The sequence below is a fragment of the Synchiropus splendidus genome, chromosome 6, assembly GCF_027744825.2.
Source record: "Synchiropus splendidus isolate RoL2022-P1 chromosome 6, RoL_Sspl_1.0, whole genome shotgun sequence".
Lineage (NCBI taxonomy): Eukaryota > Metazoa > Chordata > Actinopteri > Syngnathiformes > Callionymidae > Synchiropus > Synchiropus splendidus.
The window spans coordinates 1,266,892-1,272,891 of record NC_071339.1 but is presented as its reverse complement, the minus strand read 5'-3'; positions in this window follow the sequence as shown (position 1 = coordinate 1,272,891).

The following is a 6,000-nucleotide window of genomic DNA, read 5'->3' as shown; positions in this document are numbered from 1 at the left end:
ATTTGACTTTAAAAATTTCACATGTGACAGGTGTGTTTGAATGAGATTTCCTGTGTAAAACTACAACTGGATAGTCTTAAACTAACCTTCTTGTACTGTACACTGAGTGACACACGTCTCTTCCATTGTGCTGCAGGAGAATCTCACAGTCTCATTCCATAATCCAACTACACAACTGGAAAAGCACTGTTACGGAGCAGACATTGGCATAGCCACTCACTTGCCTCCAAAACATGATCTATTTTATGCCAAGCAAGCTCAAACATACAGGAGATTGAAGTAGCACTATGGAGCTCATGAAAGACACGCGAGACGTGAGGTCACTCTGCATCGACTGAGTCAGAAAACCAGTCAGGGAAACTATAAACATTTGTAAATCCAAACAAGTCTACAGACCAATCCAATCTCTCCATTATACAATCAGCCCATTTGAATGAAATGCATCTGTTCTGGAGTTATTCTGTTATCAAATCAAAACACAAACGAGAGATCAAACAGATCCGGAAAACAAAACCTCTACCATTTCATGATAGATCAGCTCCAAGTGGCTGAAAAGTAGATCCAAGTCATTTGCTCGTGTTGGAAAATGTACAAAATGAATAACCAAGAGAGAACACAAAGGTTTGCATCTTTCAAAGGGACAAATAGCCTGTATCAAAGGACATCATCTGGATATCAAAGTGATACAGGAGGTGACCGGTCTGATGTGAGATTGAAACATAGGGGATTTCCTGCCCAAGCTGCTACCTTAATACCAAACAGATAATCAGTTTAGCAAGTGATGCGCGGAGGATTCAGTGCAACATTGAAGGCTAACAAGTCTCGGTCTAATCTGTCAACTTGACTGGATTAATTTGACATAAATATTCTGTCGCTGCATAAAATAGCTGCAACTTCAATCGAAAAAGCTTGTGACCCAGTTGTGACACTCACAATTTCACCAGCACACTAATCTAGCAGTGGTCTGTTGTCACACTTAAGCTGGAGCCAAACTGTGGCAGGAAACCTGACCACCAGTGCTTGAATGGTGCCCTCAGCCTCAGCAAACTCTCACTGAAGCTGCATTCAGTTATGGGACTTGAATTCATCTACACACTCAACAACTGCCACATCCTCACGACCAGAAGTTGAACCAGTAAACTTGGTTATGTATCAGGCTCATTCTATCACACACAAAATCTTGTCAGCAACGTTGTTTCATCAATAATCATTTACTTAGCAGTTCCCCAGCCACCATGCTTCCACCCCATTCCAATCGTTGAAATAAATACCACATGTATCAGTGCCTACCTTCGGAGTCTCAGTCTCCCCTCAGATTTTTTTGTGGCGTCTTTGTTTATCTCCTTCCTCTGGGTTTCCAGTCGGTAGAAGCAGCCTACAACATGCTGGGGCTTGGCTGGAATGGGCTCGTCTGCAGAAAGCCCCACTGGTCTGATGAGAGACGAGAAAGTAGGAGTGATTCAAACTGCATGCTTGGAATCGAAAGGAAAGAGAAATCTGAAACCTCCAAAGCTCCCGAAACAATTACCCTCCCTCCCCTCTTTCTTCTCACTGTTCATCTCCTTCGTTGCTCCTCTCCCTCTCCACTCAGGTAACAAGTCCTTACCGGGGGACATCTGCTCACTCCACACCATCTCTCTCCAAACTGCCATCTTTTCCCCGTCCACAGGACCATTTTTTACATCATAGTCAAGACTTGGATGGATTTGGGAGACATCCAGAGTTTTCCAGGAATATCCACACTCTGCAGCTGGACTTTTAAAAATAACATCTCATGTCAACCTTGGGCTTTAAAATATTCATGCTTGAATCAATAATACAGACAGTTTGTGCAGCCGCTGACCTTTTTTGGAAGAGAGCAGTTGCTGGGTGTTTCGCAATAGTTTTGTAGCTAGAAGTGTGCTGTAATGATTTTCTGCTCGTAGTTAACACAGTGGTTCGGCTACACTGCCTCCAACAAGCTGGACCTCCACCTCCACATGATTGCAGGAGCCGGTGTCTCAGCCACCATTACTTGTTGACACACCCATCCTCTACTGCAGCGCTTCCCAATTATTTTCTGTTGCGTATCGTTTGTCTATAAAATTATCATAAGCACACCTCTGCATAACACTGAATCCTTGTTAACATTAAAGAAAACAAAAAATAAAGTAATAGAGATCAACTTAGAATAGCTTTATTAACATTGTTTTTGTCTGTTACAAAAAAGACTGAAAGTGCGTTTATTTGCCTGAAATTAAAAAACAAAAACCACGAGTTGGTGTACAATTACACTTTATTCAGTGCTCTGCTGTTAGCATGTTGCTGAGCCTCTGAGGTTCTTCTGAAGAATGTTTAGGAGAGTATCTGATCTGTTGGACTGTTGGGGGAAACACGTTTATAAGAGGAGACATTATTGGCCACTCTGCTGCTGAGAACAGCTTCCTTTACGCTACACTTGGTTGTTTAAAAACTCTCCCCGGTCCACACAAATTAGGCACAAACGCATTGCTCTCGCTAAGTGGCACTTGTCTGAAAAACTAGCTTACATTGGGTACATCAATTAAACTGTTCCTCTGAAGATCACGGAATGTAGCACAATTGCAATAACACTTGAAGATGCTCCACGTCCAAAGAGCTGAAGTCGTCGTAGAGGTAGTATTTTCATTAAAAAAATAATGGCAAATCACCACATCTAATCAAGTTCTCTCTTAGCTCTCTGTTTTGTAAAACACTTCTTGATCTTGGCCAAGTCTTCACTGCTTTTCCAAACTCCCTGAAATAATGATTCAGATGCAGGTTAAGCAGAGAAACGGCTTCTGAACTTGAAATAAGAGACAGACTTTGATATGCATATTCAAGCATCAGAGTGTGAATGTCATGTTGAGCAGAAAATATCAGGATCATAGTAAGATAGAATTGATAAATTCTTTGACAGTGGGGTACTCCTTACTTTTACAAATACTTTTTAGAACCAGGACACAGAACCAAAATCATTTCCCCATTATTGATTTTATCCACTTAATTCTGTGTTGTGTGGACCAAATGAACAATGAAGTTGCACAATAATAGGAGTTGAGTGTGACTCAATGATAGTCATGAGGGGGCTCTTAGCCAAACGCAGGTGTATTGGGAGGGGTGCCGTGGAGGGAGCCAGACAGAGAGGAAAGATGTTTGGGGGGACTGGATGAGGCACACGACTGGAGGGCACCAAGTCAAGCTTGTCTGGTCGACAAGACGATACATGCCACACGCGAACACAAAGCTTTAATCGCATCACCCTGCCTGCTTAGAGAATAAGCAACACAAACACAGGAAAACTATCATTTCCAAAATAAGCTCACAGGATTCATTTGAAAATTCACTGAGGAACCTATCAAAATCTTCTGGTATCAGAACACAACAGAAACAATCGTCCCCACATTCTATCAAAGTGTGGCTTTAGCTTTAATAGTTGCAGTAATGTTGAGGCAATATTGAGTTAGTTGTGATGTGTAAATGAGACGGTTGTTAATGTACAAGAGTGAGGTGTGCGTTATCGATGTCTACATGTAAAAATCTGTATGGAATGTTAACTGTTTAAATGTAGTTAAAGTTAGAGTACGTCGTATGTCTGATTAAACACATGACGCTTTGAGTAAAAATGTTCTATGTCGAGAAATGAAGAGAAAAGGGTTTGCAGAGTGCGTGTGCCATGACTGTGCAACCCCAGGAATAGGTCCTGCGTGTTCACCCAGCCTATAATCTTCAGACAGGCTTAGACTGGCAGCTTCTCGTTGCTGGACTCGGGAGTTTTCCACAACACACCACGTTTTACTCCAAATATATCCCACAAGGAAGTACACAACACAGAACTCTCAGTAAACATGGTACTTATGAATTTTGCTTCAGCTATCTCTGAATTACACAATATCAATTGGTTGGAAGAGTGAAATAGAGGATTTATAATTGGAATGGACCACAGGGACCTGTTAGTAGCCAGGACGACTCGACTTAGTTGACTTCCTCTGGTGTCACACGTCAGCCAGCCAAATGCTCCACCGTGTCCCACAACATGAACAATACAACATGGATGTTCAACAGTAGATTTGGATTTCTCCTGAACAAACAACAGTGGGCTAGCATCCAGGCTAACGTTAGCATCCTCACACCTCTGACACATCTATCACTGCAACAAAGGCTCCGCACATTTCTTCTCCGTTGGTTCACCAAACCAAGTGAGATGATCAGCGCTGATGCAAGAGGTTGCAGAAACGTTGGAGCTGTCATTTCCAAAACGTCTCCAACACTGGATATGCAGGAAATAAAACAAAGCATGGCAGAGATAGGCTGAGGAGTTCTGTCACACGGGAGAGACTCGGAGTAGAGCCACTGCTTCTCTGCGCTGACAGGAGCCAGAGGAAGTGCTAACTCCCACGGCCATCTGGGAGGAGACCCAGGGGTCGACCCCGGACCAGGTGGAAGGAGGAGATCTCTTCACTGGTCTGCGAGCGTCTCAGGATCCTCCAGTCAGAGCTGGTGGATGTTGCCTGTTTGGAACTCCCTGTTGAAGATACTGCCCCCGCGACCCAGTGACATCAGTGAGGGAGGACGGACAGATGGATGGATGGATGTGAAGTAACAGATAGATGGACCTCTACACATCTCTGGCTTTCTATCTGTCCTATCAAACAAACCACAGCAAATTACTAGAATGCTTTTTTTGAGAACCCAGTAGTACGACGCTGAGGGCTCGCTGGATAGTTTCCACTGTCATTAGTCTTACAGCAATATGAATCATGTGGCCTGGCTCTGGAATGTGCGGATAAAAAAGGTTTGACCTTGACAGAGTTAACCGGATGACGATGATGAAGAAGAGTGAATGAGCTCGGGCCAGAAGTCAGACCCTCACAGACAAATTACTTCATGACAAAACTTCGACCTGAATATAGGAGAAATGCTTTCATATTGTCATTATTGTGTTTTGTGTTTGTGTTGTCACGGTGACAGATCAAGCTGAAATGACAGAGACGGAGCCCTTTCTATTGTCCAGTGTTGCACTTAGAGGTACATGCCTTTCTAAATCTGGACAAAACAAAAAACAATCAGTCCTCTAAGTGATTCAGTCTGTCAATGAAGGAGCTGCTCACATATGATTGAAAGTGTGGCTCGGAGGCCATATGCGGCCCGATGCCTGTATTTTCGTGGCCCTTTTGGCGTCAGACTAATACTATAACTCATATGTTGTACTTTTTCTGTTTTTTTTTTGTTCCTCCTCTTTTAGTCACCACCACCACCACTTCAACACTAAATATAGCATGCTCTTGTTTGTTTTTATTGGCCGTTCTTGTGTGCTTTTCTTGTTCCTCAAAATACATTGAAGGAATATTGAAAGTATATTTTGAAATAAATGACCTTCTGGTCCATAAATATGTTGCTTTATATTCAATTGAAATACATATAAAATTGAATATTTCAATAGGTTTCATGGCATATTTACACCTTTTCATATCCTTACTTGCATTTAATCTTTTTAGGTTCACTTTTGTCCTTGTTAAGTATATATTTTGGATATTTTTTTATCATGTTTTGTAGTCATTGCTTTCTTTCTTTTGATGATGGCCCCTCAGAACAGTTTGAGTTTCTAATGTGGCCCTTTAATTGACCACGTCTGATATAGAGGACAGATGATTGTTTAAAATGAGAACTCAAGACACAACCCTGGAAGATGCTCCACCTAACCCTAACCCTAAACCCTCAAAGAAGATGACTGATCGCACCAGAGTCATACAAAATGCCAGCCTTGATAATAGAGAGTCAACCACATCATGGAGTCCAGTTTATTGACCTCCTGAAGTCCACACCCAGTTTTAGGGTCAGGCAACTGTAGCAAAGAATCTACATGACAAAACCTCCCAGACTGATATAGAGCGATGGAAAATTCCGGTGCTATAAGCAATACAGGGTTTAAAGCGTCAGATGTGAGTGTAATCCCAAGAGGAAGTGTCACAACAGGATGGGCTAATCTGTCTCCCGGGATTA